The sequence below is a fragment of the Schistocerca piceifrons genome, chromosome 5 (assembly GCF_021461385.2).
Source record: "Schistocerca piceifrons isolate TAMUIC-IGC-003096 chromosome 5, iqSchPice1.1, whole genome shotgun sequence".
NCBI lineage: Eukaryota > Metazoa > Arthropoda > Insecta > Orthoptera > Acrididae > Schistocerca > Schistocerca piceifrons.
The window spans coordinates 598,841,061-598,860,637 of record NC_060142.1 but is presented as its reverse complement, the minus strand read 5'-3'; the positions used below and the strand labels follow the sequence as shown (position 1 = coordinate 598,860,637).

The window sequence follows — 19,577 nt, the reverse complement described above, 5'->3', positions numbered from 1 at the left end:
ACATTATACTACAAAATGCATACAAACCAATGTTCTGCCTATGCATTCAGAAAACCTCTGAGGCCAGTAGAATACTTGTCATAGGTTGTAGAACATCCCTTTCATTCAGTGTACTGCCATGTGTTAGATGCTGCTCGAGATAGCTCCGCTCCTTGCAGGAAGGTTTAAATAATGAATGCCTTCTGTGAGGTTCGAACTCACGACCCCTGGTTTACGAGACCAGTGCTCTACCACTGAGCTAAGAAGGCGGCAGCTTAGCGTTTGTGAGCTATCCCCAAATTGTTACTTCATCATACTGAATCTTGCAGCCCTCGACCAGATATCGGATTTGGCACACAGCTGCTGCTGGGGGTGTCCACATTGCCGTTTTCCAAATCTCTTGAATGTTTCGCCCTTACGATCGACGACGAGCGTCGGCCCACCAAAAGTTAGCGGTCTGCACAATCCTGACCTAGTGCACAGCTTGTGGGATAGCGTGGCTCGACTGCGAAATGCGCCTTTCGGCTCCTCTCTCTGGCTACAGTGCGCTGTTGTCCACAGTGGCACTGGCGTTGCCCATGGGGCTTCATGTAAGGCGACTGCACGTCGCTCGGCCAACAGCGGCCTACTGCAGACCGACACTTAAGACACACCAAATACAAATCGACATCGAGAGACAGGCCCTGTCATATGGCACTCGCGACGTATATGCTGAAATTGAATGTAAAGAATACGTCTTTTGTAGCGGGCGTCCCTCTACTGCAGTGTCACACATGACGAATAAAAAGGAAAACAGCAGAACGTCTGTGTAGGGCCATGTTTTTACCTACAGTGTCACTTGGCTGAATGTGTATAAGGCTCTGTGGCATCACTCAAACGCAGCCAAATTGTCACACTAGTTGTGTATCTCTAACAAAGTTGACGTATGTCCTCACCTCGGTGCCGGTTAAAACGATTTCGCCCCCGGGTGGGCTCGAACCACCAACCTTTCGGTTAACAGCCGAACGCGCTAGCCGATTGCGCCACGGAGGCCTTGACTTTAGCTCCCTTGTGCTCTGTATATCAACGCAATTCGTATACCTTCTGCAGGAATCTCGCAGAATGGTAGCATTTGCTTACGCCTCTTCACATGGATAACGTGCATGCACACTGTAGCGAGGCTCGTAAACGAATGACATCGCCAAGCATGACATTATACTACAAAATGCATACAAACCAATGTTCTGCCTATGCATTCAGAAAACCTCTGAGGCCAGTAGAATACTTGTCATAGGTTGTAGAACATCCCTTTCATTCAGTGTACTGCCATGTGTTAGATGCTGCTCGAGATAGCTCCGCTCCTTGCAGGAAGGTTTAAATAATGAATGCCTTCTGTGAGGTTCGAACTCACGACCCCTGGTTTACGAGACCAGTGCTCTACCACTGAGCTAAGAAGGCGGCAGCTTAGCGTTTGTGAGCTATCCCCAAATTGTTACTTCATCATACTGAATCTTGCAGCCCTCGACCAGATATCGGATTTGGCACACAGCTGCTGCTGGGGGTGTCCACATTGCCGTTTTCCAAATCTCTTGAATGTTTCGCCCTTACGATCGACGACGAGCGTCGGCCCACCAAAAGTTAGCGGTCTGCACAATCCTGACCTAGTGCACAGCTTGTGGGATAGCGTGGCTCGACTGCGAAATGCGCCTTTCGGCTCCTCTCTCTGGCTACAGTGCGCTGTTGTCCACAGTGGCACTGGCGTTGCCCATGGGGCTTCATGTAAGGCGACTGCACGTCGCTCGGCCAACAGCGGCCTACTGCAGACCGACACTTAAGACACACCAAATACAAATCGACATCGAGAGACAGGCCCTGTCATATGGCACTCGCGACGTATATGCTGAAATTGAATGTAAAGAATACGTCTTTTGTAGCGGGCGTCCCTCTACTGCAGTGTCACACATGACGAATAAAAAGGAAAACAGCAGAACGTCTGTGTAGGGCCATGTTTTTACCTACAGTGTCACTTGGCTGAATGTGTATAAGGCTCTGTGGCATCACTCAAACGCAGCCAAATTGTCACACTAGCTGTGTATCTCTAACAAAGTTGACGTATGTCCTCACCTCGGTGCCGGTTAAAACGATTTCGCCCCCGGGTGGGCTCGAACCACCAACCTTTCGGTTAACAGCCGAACGCGCTAGCCGATTGCGCCACGGAGGCCTTGACTTTAGCTCCCTTGTGCTCTGTATATCAACGCAATTCGTATACCTTCTGCAGGAATCTCGCAGAATGGTAGCATTTGCTTACGCCTCTTCACATGGATAACGTGCATGCACACTGTAGCGAGGCTCGTAAACGAATGACATCGCCAAGCATGACATTATACTACAAAATGCATACAAACCAATGTTCTGCCTATGCATTCAGAAAACCTCTGAGGCCAGTAGAATACTTGTCATAGGTTGTAGAACATCCCTTTCATTCAGTGTACTGCCATGTGTTAGATGCTGCTCGAGATAGCTCCGCTCCTTGCAGGAAGGTTTAAATAATGAATGCCTTCTGTGAGGTTCGAACTCACGACCCCTGGTTTACGAGACCAGTGCTCTACCACTGAGCTAAGAAGGCGGCAGCTTAGCGTTTGTGAGCTATCCCCAAATTGTTACTTCATCATACTGAATCTTGCAGCCCTCGACCAGATATCGGATTTGGCACACAGCTGCTGCTGGGGGTGTCCACATTGCCGTTTTCCAAATCTCTTGAATGTTTCGCCCTTACGATCGACGACGAGCGTCGGCCCACCAAAAGTTAGCGGTCTGCACAATCCTGACCTAGTGCACAGCTTGTGGGATAGCGTGGCTCGACTGCGAAATGCGCCTTTCGGCTCCTCTCTCTGGCTACAGTGCGCTGTTGTCCACAGTGGCACTGGCGTTGCCCATGGGGCTTCATGTAAGGCGACTGCACGTCGCTCGGCCAACAGCGGCCTACTGCAGACCGACACTTAAGACACACCAAATACAAATCGACATCGAGAGACAGGCCCTGTCATATGGCACTCGCGACGTATATGCTGAAATTGAATGTAAAGAATACGTCTTTTGTAGCGGGCGTCCCTCTACTGCAGTGTCACACATGACGAATAAAAAGGAAAACAGCAGAACGTCTGTGTAGGGCCATGTTTTTACCTACAGTGTCACTTGGCTGAATGTGTATAAGGCTCTGTGGCATCACTCAAACGCAGCCAAATTGTCACACTAGCTGTGTATCTCTAACAAAGTTGACGTATGTCCTCACCTCGGTGCCGGTTAAAACGATTTCGCCCCCGGGTGGGCTCGAACCACCAACCTTTCGGTTAACAGCCGAACGCGCTAGCCGATTGCGCCACGGAGGCCTTGACTTTAGCTCCCTTGTGCTCTGTATATCAACGCAATTCGTATACCTTCTGCAGGAATCTCGCAGAATGGTAGCATTTGCTTACGCCTCTTCACATGGATAACGTGCATGCACACTGTAGCGAGGCTCGTAAACGAATGACATCGCCAAGCATGACATTATACTACAAAATGCATACAAACCAATGTTCTGCCTATGCATTCAGAAAACCTCTGAGGCCAGTAGAATACTTGTCATAGGTTGTAGAACATCCCTTTCATTCAGTGTACTGCCATGTGTTAGATGCTGCTCGAGATAGCTCCGCTCCTTGCAGGAAGGTTTAAATAATGAATGCCTTCTGTGAGGTTCGAACTCACGACCCCTGGTTTACGAGACCAGTGCTCTACCACTGAGCTAAGAAGGCGGCAGCTTAGCGTTTGTGAGCTATCCCCAAATTGTTACTTCATCATACTGAATCTTGCAGCCCTCGACCAGATATCGGATTTGGCACACAGCTGCTGCTGGGGGTGTCCACATTGCCGTTTTCCAAATCTCTTGAATGTTTCGCCCTTACGATCGACGACGAGCGTCGGCCCACCAAAAGTTAGCGGTCTGCACAATCCTGACCTAGTGCACAGCTTGTGGGATAGCGTGGCTCGACTGCGAAATGCGCCTTTCGGCTCCTCTCTCTGGCTACAGTGCGCTGTTGTCCACAGTGGCACTGGCGTTGCCCATGGGGCTTCATGTAAGGCGACTGCACGTCGCTCGGCCAACAGCGGCCTACTGCAGACCGACACTTAAGACACACCAAATACAAATCGACATCGAGAGACAGGCCCTGTCATATGGCACTCGCGACGTATATGCTGAAATTGAATGTAAAGAATACGTCTTTTGTAGCGGGCGTCCCTCTACTGCAGTGTCACACATGACGAATAAAAAGGAAAACAGCAGAACGTCTGTGTAGGGCCATGTTTTTACCTACAGTGTCACTTGGCTGAATGTGTATAAGGCTCTGTGGCATCACTCAAACGCAGCCAAATTGTCACACTAGCTGTGTATCTCTAACAAAGTTGACGTATGTCCTCACCTCGGTGCCGGTTAAAACGATTTCGCCCCCGGGTGGGCTCGAACCACCAACCTTTCGGTTAACAGCCGAACGCGCTAGCCGATTGCGCCACGGAGGCCTTGACTTTAGCTCCCTTGTGCTCTGTATATCAACGCAATTCGTATACCTTCTGCAGGAATCTCGCAGAATGGTAGCATTTGCTTACGCCTCTTCACATGGATAACGTGCATGCACACAGTAGCGAGGCTCGTAAACGAATGACATCGCCAAGCATGACATTATACTACAAAATGCATACAAACCAATGTTCTGCCTATGCATTCAGAAAACCTCTGAGGCCAGTAGAATACTTGTCATAGGTTGTAGAACATCCCTTTCATTCAGTGTACTGCCATGTGTTAGATGCTGCTCGAGATAGCTCCGCTCCTTGCAGGAAGGTTTAAAAAATGAATGCCTTCTGTGAGGTTCGAACTCACGACCCCTGGTTTACGAGACCAGTGCTCTACCACTGAGCTAAGAAGGCGGCAGCTTAGCGTTTGTGAGCTATCCCCAAATTGTTACTTCATCATACTGAATCTTGCAGCCCTCGACCAGATATCGGATTTGGCACACAGCTGCTGCTGGGGGTGTCCACATTGCCGTTTTCCAAATCTCTTGAATGTTTCGCCCTTACGATCGACGACGAGCGTCGGCCCACCAAAAGTTAGCGGTCTGCACAATCCTGACCTAGTGCACAGCTTGTGGGATAGCGTGGCTCGACTGCGAAATGCGCCTTTCGGCTCCTCTCTCTGGCTACAGTGCGCTGTTGTCCACAGTGGCACTGGCGTTGCCCATGGGGCTTCATGTAAGGCGACTGCACGTCGCTCGGCCAACAGCGGCCTACTGCAGACCGACACTTAAGACACACCAAATACAAATCGACATCGAGAGACAGGCCCTGTCATATGGCACTCGCGACGTATATGCTGAAATTGAATGTAAAGAATACGTCTTTTGTAGCGGGCGTCCCTCTACTGCAGTGTCACACATGACGAATAAAAAGGAAAACAGCAGAACGTCTGTGTAGGGCCATGTTTTTACCTACAGTGTCACTTGGCTGAATGTGTATAAGGCTCTGTGGCATCACTCAAACGCAGCCAAATTGTCACACTAGCTGTGTATCTCTAACAAAGTTGACGTATGTCCTCACCTCGGTGCCGGTTAAAACGATTTCGCCCCCGGGTGGGCTCGAACCACCAACCTTTCGGTTAACAGCCGAACGCGCTAGCCGATTGCGCCACGGAGGCCTTGACTTTAGCTCCCTTGTGCTCTGTATATCAACGCAATTCGTATACCTTCTGCAGGAATCTCGCAGAATGGTAGCATTTGCTTACGCCTCTTCACATGGATAACGTGCATGCACACTGTAGCGAGGCTCGTAAACGAATGACATCGCCAAGCATGACATTATACTACAAAATGCATACAAACCAATGTTCTGCCTATGCATTCAGAAAACCTCTGAGGCCAGTAGAATACTTGTCATAGGTTGTAGAACATCCCTTTCATTCAGTGTACTGCCATGTGTTAGATGCTGCTCGAGATAGCTCCGCTCCTTGCAGGAAGGTTTAAATAATGAATGCCTTCTGTGAGGTTCGAACTCACGACCCCTGGTTTACGAGACCAGTGCTCTACCACTGAGCTAAGAAGGCGGCAGCTTAGCGTTTGTGAGCTATCCCCAAATTGTTACTTCATCATACTGAATCTTGCAGCCCTCGACCAGATATCGGATTTGGCACACAGCTGCTGCTGGGGGTGTCCACATTGCCGTTTTCCAAATCTCTTGAATGTTTCGCCCTTACGATCGACGACGAGCGTCGGCCCACCAAAAGTTAGCGGTCTGCACAATCCTGACCTAGTGCACAGCTTGTGGGATAGCGTGGCTCGACTGCGAAATGCGCCTTTCGGCTCCTCTCTCTGGCTACAGTGCGCTGTTGTCCACAGTGGCACTGGCGTTGCCCATGGGGCTTCATGTAAGGCGACTGCACGTCGCTCGGCCAACAGCGGCCTACTGCAGACCGACACTTAAGACACACCAAATACAAATCGACATCGAGAGACAGGCCCTGTCATATGGCACTCGCGACGTATATGCTGAAATTGAATGTAAAGAATACGTCTTTTGTAGCGGGCGTCCCTCTACTGCAGTGTCACACATGACGAATAAAAAGGAAAACAGCAGAACGTCTGTGTAGGGCCATGTTTTTACCTACAGTGTCACTTGGCTGAATGTGTATAAGGCTCTGTGGCATCACTCAAACGCAGCCAAATTGTCACACTAGCTGTGTATCTCTAACAAAGTTGACGTATGTCCTCACCTCGGTGCCGGTTAAAACGATTTCGCCCCCGGGTGGGCTCGAACCACCAACCTTTCGGTTAACAGCCGAACGCGCTAGCCGATTGCGCCACGGAGGCCTTGACTTTAGCTCCCTTGTGCTCTGTATATCAACGCAATTCGTATACCTTCTGCAGGAATCTCGCAGAATGGTAGCATTTGCTTACGCCTCTTCACATGGATAACGTGCATGCACACTGTAGCGAGGCTCGTAAACGAATGACATCGCCAAGCATGACATTATACTACAAAATGCATACAAACCAATGTTCTGCCTATGCATTCAGAAAACCTCTGAGGCCAGTAGAATACTTGTCATAGGTTGTAGAACATCCCTTTCATTCAGTGTACTGCCATGTGTTAGATGCTGCTCGAGATAGCTCCGCTCCTTGCAGGAAGGTTTAAATAATGAATGCCTTCTGTGAGGTTCGAACTCACGACCCCTGGTTTACGAGACCAGTGCTCTACCACTGAGCTAAGAAGGCGGCAGCTTAGCGTTTGTGAGCTATCCCCAAATTGTTACTTCATCATACTGAATCTTGCAGCCCTCGACCAGATATCGGATTTGGCACACAGCTGCTGCTGGGGGTGTCCACATTGCCGTTTTCCAAATCTCTTGAATGTTTCGCCCTTACGATCGACGACGAGCGTCGGCCCACCAAAAGTTAGCGGTCTGCACAATCCTGACCTAGTGCACAGCTTGTGGGATAGCGTGGCTCGACTGCGAAATGCGCCTTTCGGCTCCTCTCTCTGGCTACAGTGCGCTGTTGTCCACAGTGGCACTGGCGTTGCCCATGGGGCTTCATGTAAGGCGACTGCACGTCGCTCGGCCAACAGCGGCCTACTGCAGACCGACACTTAAGACACACCAAATACAAATCGACATCGAGAGACAGGCCCTGTCATATGGCACTCGCGACGTATATGCTGAAATTGAATGTAAAGAATACGTCTTTTGTAGCGGGCGTCCCTCTACTGCAGTGTCACACATGACGAATAAAAAGGAAAACAGCAGAACGTCTGTGTAGGGCCATGTTTTTACCTACAGTGTCACTTGGCTGAATGTGTATAAGGCTCTGTGGCATCACTCAAACGCAGCCAAATTGTCACACTAGTTGTGTATCTCTAACAAAGTTGACGTATGTCCTCACCTCGGTGCCGGTTAAAACGATTTCGCCCCCGGGTGGGCTCGAACCACCAACCTTTCGGTTAACAGCCGAACGCGCTAGCCGATTGCGCCACGGAGGCCTTGACTTTAGCTCCCTTGTGCTCTGTATATCAACGCAATTCGTATACCTTCTGCAGGAATCTCGCAGAATGGTAGCATTTGCTTACGCCTCTTCACATGGATAACGTGCATGCACACTGTAGCGAGGCTCGTAAACGAATGACATCGCCAAGCATGACATTATACTACAAAATGCATACAAACCAATGTTCTGCCTATGCATTCAGAAAACCTCTGAGGCCAGTAGAATACTTGTCATAGGTTGTAGAACATCCCTTTCATTCAGTGTACTGCCATGTGTTAGATGCTGCTCGAGATAGCTCCGCTCCTTGCAGGAAGGTTTAAATAATGAATGCCTTCTGTGAGGTTCGAACTCACGACCCCTGGTTTACGAGACCAGTGCTCTACCACTGAGCTAAGAAGGCGGCAGCTTAGCGTTTGTGAGCTATCCCCAAATTGTTACTTCATCATACTGAATCTTGCAGCCCTCGACCAGATATCGGATTTGGCACACAGCTGCTGCTGGGGGTGTCCACATTGCCGTTTTCCAAATCTCTTGAATGTTTCGCCCTTACGATCGACGACGAGCGTCGGCCCACCAAAAGTTAGCGGTCTGCACAATCCTGACCTAGTGCACAGCTTGTGGGATAGCGTGGCTCGACTGCGAAATGCGCCTTTCGGCTCCTCTCTCTGGCTACAGTGCGCTGTTGTCCACAGTGGCACTGGCGTTGCCCATGGGGCTTCATGTAAGGCGACTGCACGTCGCTCGGCCAACAGCGGCCTACTGCAGACCGACACTTAAGACACACCAAATACAAATCGACATCGAGAGACAGGCCCTGTCATATGGCACTCGCGACGTATATGCTGAAATTGAATGTAAAGAATACGTCTTTTGTAGCGGGCGTCCCTCTACTGCAGTGTCACACATGACGAATAAAAAGGAAAACAGCAGAACGTCTGTGTAGGGCCATGTTTTTACCTACAGTGTCACTTGGCTGAATGTGTATAAGGCTCTGTGGCATCACTCAAACGCAGCCAAATTGTCACACTAGCTGTGTATCTCTAACAAAGTTGACGTATGTCCTCACCTCGGTGCCGGTTAAAACGATTTCGCCCCCGGGTGGGCTCGAACCACCAACCTTTCGGTTAACAGCCGAACGCGCTAGCCGATTGCGCCACGGAGGCCTTGACTTTAGCTCCCTTGTGCTCTGTATATCAACGCAATTCGTATACCTTCTGCAGGAATCTCGCAGAATGGTAGCATTTGCTTACGCCTCTTCACATGGATAACGTGCATGCACACTGTAGCGAGGCTCGTAAACGAATGACATCGCCAAGCATGACATTATACTACAAAATGCATACAAACCAATGTTCTGCCTATGCATTCAGAAAACCTCTGAGGCCAGTAGAATACTTGTCATAGGTTGTAGAACATCCCTTTCATTCAGTGTACTGCCATGTGTTAGATGCTGCTCGAGATAGCTCCGCTCCTTGCAGGAAGGTTTAAATAATGAATGCCTTCTGTGAGGTTCGAACTCACGACCCCTGGTTTACGAGACCAGTGCTCTACCACTGAGCTAAGAAGGCGGCAGCTTAGCGTTTGTGAGCTATCCCCAAATTGTTACTTCATCATACTGAATCTTGCAGCCCTCGACCAGATATCGGATTTGGCACACAGCTGCTGCTGGGGGTGTCCACATTGCCGTTTTCCAAATCTCTTGAATGTTTCGCCCTTACGATCGACGACGAGCGTCGGCCCACCAAAAGTTAGCGGTCTGCACAATCCTGACCTAGTGCACAGCTTGTGGGATAGCGTGGCTCGACTGCGAAATGCGCCTTTCGGCTCCTCTCTCTGGCTACAGTGCGCTGTTGTCCACAGTGGCACTGGCGTTGCCCATGGGGCTTCATGTAAGGCGACTGCACGTCGCTCGGCCAACAGCGGCCTACTGCAGACCGACACTTAAGACACACCAAATACAAATCGACATCGAGAGACAGGCCCTGTCATATGGCACTCGCGACGTATATGCTGAAATTGAATGTAAAGAATACGTCTTTTGTAGCGGGCGTCCCTCTACTGCAGTGTCACACATGACGAATAAAAAGGAAAACAGCAGAACGTCTGTGTAGGGCCATGTTTTTACCTACAGTGTCACTTGGCTGAATGTGTATAAGGCTCTGTGGCATCACTCAAACGCAGCCAAATTGTCACACTAGCTGTGTATCTCTAACAAAGTTGACGTATGTCCTCACCTCGGTGCCGGTTAAAACGATTTCGCCCCCGGGTGGGCTCGAACCACCAACCTTTCGGTTAACAGCCGAACGCGCTAGCCGATTGCGCCACGGAGGCCTTGACTTTAGCTCCCTTGTGCTCTGTATATCAACGCAATTCGTATACCTTCTGCAGGAATCTCGCAGAATGGTAGCATTTGCTTACGCCTCTTCACATGGATAACGTGCATGCACACTGTAGCGAGGCTCGTAAACGAATGACATCGCCAAGCATGACATTATACTACAAAATGCATACAAACCAATGTTCTGCCTATGCATTCAGAAAACCTCTGAGGCCAGTAGAATACTTGTCATAGGTTGTAGAACATCCCTTTCATTCAGTGTACTGCCATGTGTTAGATGCTGCTCGAGATAGCTCCGCTCCTTGCAGGAAGGTTTAAATAATGAATGCCTTCTGTGAGGTTCGAACTCACGACCCCTGGTTTACGAGACCAGTGCTCTACCACTGAGCTAAGAAGGCGGCAGCTTAGCGTTTGTGAGCTATCCCCAAATTGTTACTTCATCATACTGAATCTTGCAGCCCTCGACCAGATATCGGATTTGGCACACAGCTGCTGCTGGGGGTGTCCACATTGCCGTTTTCCAAATCTCTTGAATGTTTCGCCCTTACGATCGACGACGAGCGTCGGCCCACCAAAAGTTAGCGGTCTGCACAATCCTGACCTAGTGCACAGCTTGTGGGATAGCGTGGCTCGACTGCGAAATGCGCCTTTCGGCTCCTCTCTCTGGCTACAGTGCGCTGTTGTCCACAGTGGCACTGGCGTTGCCCATGGGGCTTCATGTAAGGCGACTGCACGTCGCTCGGCCAACAGCGGCCTACTGCAGACCGACACTTAAGACACACCAAATACAAATCGACATCGAGAGACAGGCCCTGTCATATGGCACTCGCGACGTATATGCTGAAATTGAATGTAAAGAATACGTCTTTTGTAGCGGGCGTCCCTCTACTGCAGTGTCACACATGACGAATAAAAAGGAAAACAGCAGAACGTCTGTGTAGGGCCATGTTTTTACCTACAGTGTCACTTGGCTGAATGTGTATAAGGCTCTGTGGCATCACTCAAACGCAGCCAAATTGTCACACTAGTTGTGTATCTCTAACAAAGTTGACGTATGTCCTCACCTCGGTGCCGGTTAAAACGATTTCGCCCCCGGGTGGGCTCGAACCACCAACCTTTCGGTTAACAGCCGAACGCGCTAGCCGATTGCGCCACGGAGGCCTTGACTTTAGCTCCCTTGTGCTCTGTATATCAACGCAATTCGTATACCTTCTGCAGGAATCTCGCAGAATGGTAGCATTTGCTTACGCCTCTTCACATGGATAACGTGCATGCACACTGTAGCGAGGCTCGTAAACGAATGACATCGCCAAGCATGACATTATACTACAAAATGCATACAAACCAATGTTCTGCCTATGCATTCAGAAAACCTCTGAGGCCAGTAGAATACTTGTCATAGGTTGTAGAACATCCCTTTCATTCAGTGTACTGCCATGTGTTAGATGCTGCTCGAGATAGCTCCGCTCCTTGCAGGAAGGTTTAAATAATGAATGCCTTCTGTGAGGTTCGAACTCACGACCCCTGGTTTACGAGACCAGTGCTCTACCACTGAGCTAAGAAGGCGGCAGCTTAGCGTTTGTGAGCTATCCCCAAATTGTTACTTCATCATACTGAATCTTGCAGCCCTCGACCAGATATCGGATTTGGCACACAGCTGCTGCTGGGGGTGTCCACATTGCCGTTTTCCAAATCTCTTGAATGTTTCGCCCTTACGATCGACGACGAGCGTCGGCCCACCAAAAGTTAGCGGTCTGCACAATCCTGACCTAGTGCACAGCTTGTGGGATAGCGTGGCTCGACTGCGAAATGCGCCTTTCGGCTCCTCTCTCTGGCTACAGTGCGCTGTTGTCCACAGTGGCACTGGCGTTGCCCATGGGGCTTCATGTAAGGCGACTGCACGTCGCTCGGCCAACAGCGGCCTACTGCAGACCGACACTTAAGACACACCAAATACAAATCGACATCGAGAGACAGGCCCTGTCATATGGCACTCGCGACGTATATGCTGAAATTGAATGTAAAGAATACGTCTTTTGTAGCGGGCGTCCCTCTACTGCAGTGTCACACATGACGAATAAAAAGGAAAACAGCAGAACGTCTGTGTAGGGCCATGTTTTTACCTACAGTGTCACTTGGCTGAATGTGTATAAGGCTCTGTGGCATCACTCAAACGCAGCCAAATTGTCACACTAGCTGTGTATCTCTAACAAAGTTGACGTATGTCCTCACCTCGGTGCCGGTTAAAACGATTTCGCCCCCGGGTGGGCTCGAACCACCAACCTTTCGGTTAACAGCCGAACGCGCTAGCCGATTGCGCCACGGAGGCCTTGACTTTAGCTCCCTTGTGCTCTGTATATCAACGCAATTCGTATACCTTCTGCAGGAATCTCGCAGAATGGTAGCATTTGCTTACGCCTCTTCACATGGATAACGTGCATGCACACTGTAGCGAGGCTCGTAAACGAATGACATCGCCAAGCATGACATTATACTACAAAATGCATACAAACCAATGTTCTGCCTATGCATTCAGAAAACCTCTGAGGCCAGTAGAATACTTGTCATAGGTTGTAGAACATCCCTTTCATTCAGTGTACTGCCATGTGTTAGATGCTGCTCGAGATAGCTCCGCTCCTTGCAGGAAGGTTTAAATAATGAATGCCTTCTGTGAGGTTCGAACTCACGACCCCTGGTTTACGAGACCAGTGCTCTACCACTGAGCTAAGAAGGCGGCAGCTTAGCGTTTGTGAGCTATCCCCAAATTGTTACTTCATCATACTGAATCTTGCAGCCCTCGACCAGATATCGGATTTGGCACACAGCTGCTGCTGGGGGTGTCCACATTGCCGTTTTCCAAATCTCTTGAATGTTTCGCCCTTACGATCGACGACGAGCGTCGGCCCACCAAAAGTTAGCGGTCTGCACAATCCTGACCTAGTGCACAGCTTGTGGGATAGCGTGGCTCGACTGCGAAATGCGCCTTTCGGCTCCTCTCTCTGGCTACAGTGCGCTGTTGTCCACAGTGGCACTGGCGTTGCCCATGGGGCTTCATGTAAGGCGACTGCACGTCGCTCGGCCAACAGCGGCCTACTGCAGACCGACACTTAAGACACACCAAATACAAATCGACATCGAGAGACAGGCCCTGTCATATGGCACTCGCGACGTATATGCTGAAATTGAATGTAAAGAATACGTCTTTTGTAGCGGGCGTCCCTCTACTGCAGTGTCACACATGACGAATAAAAAGGAAAACAGCAGAACGTCTGTGTAGGGCCATGTTTTTACCTACAGTGTCACTTGGCTGAATGTGTATAAGGCTCTGTGGCGTCACTCAAACGCAGCCAAATTGTCACACTAGCTGTGTATCTCTAACAAAGTTGACGTATGTCCTCACCTCGGTGCCGGTTAAAACGATTTCGCCCCCGGGTGGGCTCGAACCACCAACCTTTCGGTTAACAGCCGAACGCGCTAGCCGATTGCGCCACGGAGGCCTCGACTTTAGCTCCCTTGTGGTCTGTATATCAACGCAATTCGTATACCTTCTGCAGGAATCTCGCAGAATGGTAGCATTTGCTTACGCCTCTTCACATGGATAACGTGCATGCACACTGTAGCGAGGCTCGTAAACGAATGACATCGCCAAGCATGACATTATACTACAAAATGCATACAAACCAATGTTCTGCCTATGCATTCAGAAAACCTCTGAGGCCAGTAGAATACTTGTCATAGGTTGTAGAACATCCCTTTCATTCAGTGTACTGCCATGTGTTAGATGCTGCTCGAGATAGCTCCGCTCCTTGCAGGAAGGTTTAAATAATGAATGCCTTCTGTGAGGTTCGAACTCACGACCCCTGGTTTACGAGACCAGTGCTCTACCACTGAGCTAAGAAGGCGGCAGCTTAGCGTTTGTGAGCTATCCCCAAATTGTTACTTCATCATACTGAATCTTGCAGCCCTCGACCAGATATCGGATTTGGCACACAGCTGCTGCTGGGGGTGTCCACATTGCCGTTTTCCAAATCTCTTGAATGTTTCGCCCTTACGATCGACGACGAGCGTCGGCCCACCAAAAGTTAGCGGTCTGCACAATCCTGACCTAGTGCACAGCTTGTGGGATAGCGTGGCTCGACTGCGAAATGCGCCTTTCGGCTCCTCTCTCTGGCTACAGTGCGCTGTTGTCCACAGTGGCACTGGCGTTGCCCATGGGGCTTCATGTAAGGCGACTGCACGTCGCTCGGCCAACAGCGGCCTACTGCAGACCGACACTTAAGACACACCAAATACAAATCGACATCGAGAGACAGGCCCTGTCATATGGCACTCGCGACGTATATGCTGAAATTGAATGTAAAGAATACGTCTTTTGTAGCGGGCGTCCCTCTACTGCAGTGTCACACATGACGAATAAAAAGGAAAACAGCAGAACGTCTGTGTAGGGCCATGTTTTTACCTACAGTGTCACTTGGCTGAATGTGTATAAGGCTCTGTGGCATCACTCAAACGCAGCCAAATTGTCACACTAGCTGTGTATCTCTAACAAAGTTGACGTATGTCCTCACCTCGGTGCCGGTTAAAACGATTTCGCCCCCGGGTGGGCTCGAACCACCAACCTTTCGGTTAACAGCCGAACGCGCTAGCCGATTGCGCCACGGAGGCCTTGACTTTAGCTCCCTTGTGCTCTGTATATCAACGCAATTCGTATACCTTCTGCAGGAATCTCGCAGAATGGTAGCATTTGCTTACGCCTCTTCACATGGATAACGTGCATGCACACTGTAGCGAGGCTCGTAAACGAATGACATCGCCAAGCATGACATTATACTACAAAATGCATACAAACCAATGTTCTGCCTATGCATTCAGAAAACCTCTGAGGCCAGTAGAATACTTGTCATAGGTTGTAGAACATCCCTTTCATTCAGTGTACTGCCATGTGTTAGATGCTGCTCGAGATAGCTCCGCTCCTTGCAGGAAGGTTTAAATAATGAATGCCTTCTGTGAGGTTCGAACTCACGACCCCTGGTTTACGAGACCAGTGCTCTACCACTGAGCTAAGAAGGCGGCAGCTTAGCGTTTGTGAGCTATCCCCAAATTGTTACTTCATCATACTGAATCTTGCAGCCCTCGACCAGATATCGGATTTGGCACACAGCTGCTGCTGGGGGTGTCCACATTGCCGTTTTCCAAATCTCTTGAATGTTTCGCCCTTACGATCGACGACGAGCGTCGGCCCACCAAAAGTTAGCGGTCTGCACAATCCTGACCTAGTGCACAGCTTGTGGGATAGCGTGGCTCGACTGCGAAATGCGCCTTTCGGCTCCTCTCTCTGGCTACAGTGCGCTGTTGTCCACAGTGGCACTGGCGTTGCCCATGGGGCTTCATGTAAGGCGACTGCACGTCGCTCGGCCAACAGCGGCCTACTGCAGACCGACACTTAAGACACACCAAATACAAATCGACATCGAGAGACAGGCCCTGTCATATGGCACTCGCGACGTATATGCTGAAATTGAATGTAAAGAATACGTCTTTTGTAGCGGGCGTCCCTCTACTGCAGTGTCACACATGACGAATAAAAAGGAAAACAGCAGAACGTCTGTGTAGGGCCATGTTTTTACCTACAGTGTCACTTGGCTGAATGTGTATAAGGCTCTGTGGCATCACTCAAACGCAGCCAAATTGTCACACTAGCTGTGTATCTCTAACAAAGTTGACGTATGTCCTCACCTCGGTGCCGGTTAAAACGATTTCGCCCCCGGGTGGGCTCGAACCACCAACCTTTCGGTTAACAGCCGAACGCGCTAGCCGATTGCGCCACGGAGGCCTTGACTTTAGCTCCCTTGTGCTCTGTATATCAACGCAATTCGTATACCTTCTGCAGGAATCTCGCAGAATGGTAGCATTTGCTTACGCCTCTTCACATGGATAACGTGCATGCACACTGTAGCGAGGCTCGTAAACGAATGACATCGCCAAGCATGACATTATACTACAAAATGCATACAAACCAATGTTCTGCCTATGCATTCAGAAAACCTCTGAGGCCAGTAGAATACTTGTCATAGGTTGTAGAACATCCCTTTCATTCAGTGTACTGCCATGTGTTAGATGCTGCTCGAGATAGCTCCGCTCCTTGCAGGAAGGTTTAAATAATGAATGCCTTCTGTGAGGTTCGAACTCACGACCCCTGGTTTACGAGACCAGTGCTCTACCACTGAGCTAAGAAGGCGGCAGCTTAGCGTTTGTGAGCTATCCCCAAATTGTTACTTCATCATACTGAATCTTGCAGCCCTCGACCAGATATCGGATTTGGCACACAGCTGCTGCTGGGGGTGTCCACATTGCCGTTTTCCAAATCTCTTGAATGTTTCGCCCTTACGATCGACGACGAGCGTCGGCCCACCAAAAGTTAGCGGTCTGCACAATCCTGACCTAGTGCACAGCTTGTGGGATAGCGTGGCTCGACTGCGAAATGCGCCTTTCGGCTCCTCTCTCTGGCTACAGTGCGCTGTTGTCCACAGTGGCACTGGCGTTGCCCATGGGGCTTCATGTAAGGCGACTGCACGTCGCTCGGCCAACAGCGGCCTACTGCAGACCGACACTTAAGACACACCAAATACAAATCGACATCGAGAGACAGGCCCTGTCATATGGCACTCGCGACGTATATGCTGAAATTGAATGTAAAGAATACGTCTTTTGTAGCGGGCGTCCCTCTACTGCAGTGTCACACATGACGAATAAAAAGGAAAACATCAGAACGTCTGTGTAGGGCCATGTTTTTACCTACAGTGTCACTTGGCTGAATGTGTATAAGGCTCTGTGGCATCACTCAAACGCAGCCAAATTGTCACACTAGCTGTGTATCTCTAACAAAGTTGACGTATGTCCTCACCTCGGTGCCGGTTAAAACGATTTCGCCCCCGGGTGGGCTCGAACCACCAACCTTTCGGTTAACAGCCGAACGCGCTAGCCGATTGCGCCACGGAGGCCTTGACTTTAGCTCCCTTGTGCTCTGTATATCAACGCAATTCGTATACCTTCTGCAGGAATCTCGCAGAATGGTAGCATTTGCTTACGCCTCTTCACATGGATAACGTGCATGCACACTGTAGCGAGGCTCGTAAACGAATGACATCGCCAAGCATGACATTATACTACAAAATGCATACAAACCAATGTTCTGCCTATGCATTCAGAAAACCTCTGAGGCCAGTAGAATACTTGTCATAGGTTGTAGAACATCCCTTTCATTCAGTGTACTGCCATGTGTTAGATGCTGCTCGAGATAGCTCCGCTCCTTGCAGGAAGGTTTAAATAATGAATGCCTTCTGTGAGGTTCGAACTCACGACCCCTGGTTTACGAGACCAGTGCTCTACCACTGAGCTAAGAAGGCGGCAGCTTAGCGTTTGTGAGCTATCCCCAAATTGTTACTTCATCATACTGAATCTTGCAGCCCTCGACCAGATATCGGATTTGGCACACAGCTGCTGCTGGGGGTGTCCACATTGCCGTTTTCCAAATCTCTTGAATGTTTCGCCCTTACGATCGACGACGAGCGTCGGCCCACCAAAAGTTAGCGGTCTGCACAATCCTGACCTAGTGCACAGCTTGTGGGATAGCGTGGCTCGACTGCGAAATGCGCCTTTCGGCTCCTCTCTCTGGCTACAGTGCGCTGTTGTCCACAGTGGCACTGGCGTTGCCCATGGGGCTTCATGTAAGGCGACTGCACGTCGCTCGGCCAACAGCGGCCTACTGCAGACCGACACTTAAGACACACCAAATACAAATCGACATCGAGAGACAGGCCCTGTCATATGGCACTCGCGACGTATATGCTGAAATTGAATGTAAAGAATACGTCTTTTGTAGCGGGCGTCCCTCTACTGCAGTGTCACACATGACGAATAAAAAGGAAAACATCAGAACGTCTGTGTAGGGCCATGTTTTTACCTACAGTGTCACTTGGCTGAATGTGTATAAGGCTCTGTGGCATCACTCAAACGCAGCCAAATTGTCACACTAGCTGTGTATCTCTAACAAAGTTGACGTATGTCCTCACCTCGGTGCCGGTTAAAACGATTTCGCCCCCGGGTGGGCTCGAACCACCAACCTTTCGGTTAACAGCCGAACGCGCTAGCCGATTGCGCCACGGAGGCCTTGACTTTAGCTCCCTTGTGCTCTGTATATCAACGCAATTCGTATACCTTCTGCAGGAATCTCGCAGAATGGTAGCATTTGCTTACGCCTCTTCACTTGGATAACGTGCATGCACACTGTAGCGAGGCTCGTAAACGAATGACATCGCCAAGCATGACATTATACTACAAAATGCATACAAACCAATGTTCTGCCTATGCATTCAGAAAACCTCTGAGGCCAGTAGAATACTTGTCATAGGTTGTAGAACATCCCTTTCATTCAGTGTACTGCCATGTGTTAGATGCTGCTCGAGATAGCTCCGCTCCTTGCAGGAAGGTTTAAATAATGAATGCCTTCTGTGAGGTTCGAACTCACGACCCCTGGTTTACGAGACCAGTGCTCTACCACTGAGCTAAGAAGGCGGCAGCTTAGCGTTTGTGAGCTATCCCCAAATTGTTACTTCATCATACTGAATCTTGCAGCCCTCGACCAGATATCGGATTTGGCACACAGCTGCTGCTGGGGGTGTCCACATTGCCGTTTTCCAAATCTCTTGAATGTTTCGCCCTTACGATCGACGACGAGCGTCGGCCCACCAAAAGTTAGCGGTCTGCACAATCCTGACCTAGTGCACAGCTTGTGGGATAGCGTGGCTCGACTGCGAAATGCGCCTTTCGGCTCCTCTCTCTGGCTACAGTGCGCTGTTGTCCACAGTGGCACTGGCGTTGCCCATGGGGCTTCATGTAAGGCGACTGCACGTCGCTCGGCCAACAGCGGCCTACTGCAGACCGACACTTAAGACACACCAAATACAAATCGACATCGAGAGACAGGCCCTGTCATATGGCACTCGCGACGTATATGCTGAAATTGAATGTAAAGAATACGTCTTTTGTAGCGGGCGTCCCTCTACTGCAGTGTCACACATGACGAATAAAAAGGAAAACAGCAGAACGTCTGTGTAGGGCCATGTTTTTACCTACAGTGTCACTTGGCTGAATGTGTATAAGGCTCTGTGGCATCACTCAAACGCAGCCAAATTGTCACACTAGCTGTGTATCTC

At 49.9% G+C, this 19,577-nt stretch overlaps 33 non-coding genes across 33 annotated transcripts; all 33 read right to left on the bottom strand.

The window, feature by feature from the left end:
• Positions 1-176: 176 nt before the first annotated feature.
• On the bottom strand, positions 177-248 carry Trnat-cgu. Its single transcript has one exon. It is a non-coding gene; the product is annotated as a tRNA-Thr (tRNA).
• A 689-nt stretch (positions 249-937) lies between these two features.
• On the bottom strand, positions 938-1,011 carry Trnan-guu. Its single transcript has one exon. It is a non-coding gene; the product is annotated as a tRNA-Asn (tRNA).
• Positions 1,012-1,344: 333 nt separating this feature from the next.
• Positions 1,345-1,416, bottom strand: Trnat-cgu. The gene has a single exon. It is a non-coding gene; the product is annotated as a tRNA-Thr (tRNA).
• Positions 1,417-2,105: 689 nt separating this feature from the next.
• Positions 2,106-2,179, bottom strand: Trnan-guu. Its single transcript has one exon. It is a non-coding gene; the product is annotated as a tRNA-Asn (tRNA).
• Positions 2,180-2,512: 333 nt separating this feature from the next.
• Positions 2,513-2,584, bottom strand: Trnat-cgu. Its single transcript has one exon. It is a non-coding gene; the product is annotated as a tRNA-Thr (tRNA).
• Positions 2,585-3,273: 689 nt separating this feature from the next.
• Trnan-guu lies at positions 3,274-3,347 on the bottom strand. The gene has a single exon. It is a non-coding gene; the product is annotated as a tRNA-Asn (tRNA).
• Positions 3,348-3,680: 333 nt separating this feature from the next.
• Positions 3,681-3,752, bottom strand: Trnat-cgu. Its single transcript has one exon. It is a non-coding gene; the product is annotated as a tRNA-Thr (tRNA).
• A 689-nt stretch (positions 3,753-4,441) lies between these two features.
• On the bottom strand, positions 4,442-4,515 carry Trnan-guu. The gene has a single exon. It is a non-coding gene; the product is annotated as a tRNA-Asn (tRNA).
• Positions 4,516-4,848: 333 nt separating this feature from the next.
• Positions 4,849-4,920, bottom strand: Trnat-cgu. The gene has a single exon. It is a non-coding gene; the product is annotated as a tRNA-Thr (tRNA).
• A 689-nt stretch (positions 4,921-5,609) lies between these two features.
• Positions 5,610-5,683, bottom strand: Trnan-guu. Its single transcript has one exon. It is a non-coding gene; the product is annotated as a tRNA-Asn (tRNA).
• Positions 5,684-6,016: 333 nt separating this feature from the next.
• Positions 6,017-6,088, bottom strand: Trnat-cgu. Its single transcript has one exon. It is a non-coding gene; the product is annotated as a tRNA-Thr (tRNA).
• Positions 6,089-6,777: 689 nt separating this feature from the next.
• Positions 6,778-6,851, bottom strand: Trnan-guu. The gene has a single exon. It is a non-coding gene; the product is annotated as a tRNA-Asn (tRNA).
• Positions 6,852-7,184: 333 nt separating this feature from the next.
• On the bottom strand, positions 7,185-7,256 carry Trnat-cgu. Its single transcript has one exon. It is a non-coding gene; the product is annotated as a tRNA-Thr (tRNA).
• A 689-nt stretch (positions 7,257-7,945) lies between these two features.
• On the bottom strand, positions 7,946-8,019 carry Trnan-guu. Its single transcript has one exon. It is a non-coding gene; the product is annotated as a tRNA-Asn (tRNA).
• A 333-nt stretch (positions 8,020-8,352) lies between these two features.
• Trnat-cgu lies at positions 8,353-8,424 on the bottom strand. Its single transcript has one exon. It is a non-coding gene; the product is annotated as a tRNA-Thr (tRNA).
• A 689-nt stretch (positions 8,425-9,113) lies between these two features.
• Positions 9,114-9,187, bottom strand: Trnan-guu. The gene has a single exon. It is a non-coding gene; the product is annotated as a tRNA-Asn (tRNA).
• Positions 9,188-9,520: 333 nt separating this feature from the next.
• Trnat-cgu lies at positions 9,521-9,592 on the bottom strand. Its single transcript has one exon. It is a non-coding gene; the product is annotated as a tRNA-Thr (tRNA).
• Positions 9,593-10,281: 689 nt separating this feature from the next.
• On the bottom strand, positions 10,282-10,355 carry Trnan-guu. The gene has a single exon. It is a non-coding gene; the product is annotated as a tRNA-Asn (tRNA).
• A 333-nt stretch (positions 10,356-10,688) lies between these two features.
• On the bottom strand, positions 10,689-10,760 carry Trnat-cgu. Its single transcript has one exon. It is a non-coding gene; the product is annotated as a tRNA-Thr (tRNA).
• A 689-nt stretch (positions 10,761-11,449) lies between these two features.
• On the bottom strand, positions 11,450-11,523 carry Trnan-guu. Its single transcript has one exon. It is a non-coding gene; the product is annotated as a tRNA-Asn (tRNA).
• A 333-nt stretch (positions 11,524-11,856) lies between these two features.
• Trnat-cgu lies at positions 11,857-11,928 on the bottom strand. Its single transcript has one exon. It is a non-coding gene; the product is annotated as a tRNA-Thr (tRNA).
• Positions 11,929-12,617: 689 nt separating this feature from the next.
• Trnan-guu lies at positions 12,618-12,691 on the bottom strand. The gene has a single exon. It is a non-coding gene; the product is annotated as a tRNA-Asn (tRNA).
• A 333-nt stretch (positions 12,692-13,024) lies between these two features.
• Trnat-cgu lies at positions 13,025-13,096 on the bottom strand. Its single transcript has one exon. It is a non-coding gene; the product is annotated as a tRNA-Thr (tRNA).
• A 689-nt stretch (positions 13,097-13,785) lies between these two features.
• Trnan-guu lies at positions 13,786-13,859 on the bottom strand. Its single transcript has one exon. It is a non-coding gene; the product is annotated as a tRNA-Asn (tRNA).
• Positions 13,860-14,192: 333 nt separating this feature from the next.
• On the bottom strand, positions 14,193-14,264 carry Trnat-cgu. The gene has a single exon. It is a non-coding gene; the product is annotated as a tRNA-Thr (tRNA).
• A 689-nt stretch (positions 14,265-14,953) lies between these two features.
• On the bottom strand, positions 14,954-15,027 carry Trnan-guu. The gene has a single exon. It is a non-coding gene; the product is annotated as a tRNA-Asn (tRNA).
• A 333-nt stretch (positions 15,028-15,360) lies between these two features.
• Positions 15,361-15,432, bottom strand: Trnat-cgu. The gene has a single exon. It is a non-coding gene; the product is annotated as a tRNA-Thr (tRNA).
• Positions 15,433-16,121: 689 nt separating this feature from the next.
• Positions 16,122-16,195, bottom strand: Trnan-guu. The gene has a single exon. It is a non-coding gene; the product is annotated as a tRNA-Asn (tRNA).
• A 333-nt stretch (positions 16,196-16,528) lies between these two features.
• Trnat-cgu lies at positions 16,529-16,600 on the bottom strand. Its single transcript has one exon. It is a non-coding gene; the product is annotated as a tRNA-Thr (tRNA).
• Positions 16,601-17,289: 689 nt separating this feature from the next.
• Positions 17,290-17,363, bottom strand: Trnan-guu. The gene has a single exon. It is a non-coding gene; the product is annotated as a tRNA-Asn (tRNA).
• A 333-nt stretch (positions 17,364-17,696) lies between these two features.
• On the bottom strand, positions 17,697-17,768 carry Trnat-cgu. Its single transcript has one exon. It is a non-coding gene; the product is annotated as a tRNA-Thr (tRNA).
• Positions 17,769-18,457: 689 nt separating this feature from the next.
• On the bottom strand, positions 18,458-18,531 carry Trnan-guu. The gene has a single exon. It is a non-coding gene; the product is annotated as a tRNA-Asn (tRNA).
• A 333-nt stretch (positions 18,532-18,864) lies between these two features.
• Trnat-cgu lies at positions 18,865-18,936 on the bottom strand. Its single transcript has one exon. It is a non-coding gene; the product is annotated as a tRNA-Thr (tRNA).
• Positions 18,937-19,577: the final 641 nt, after the last annotated feature.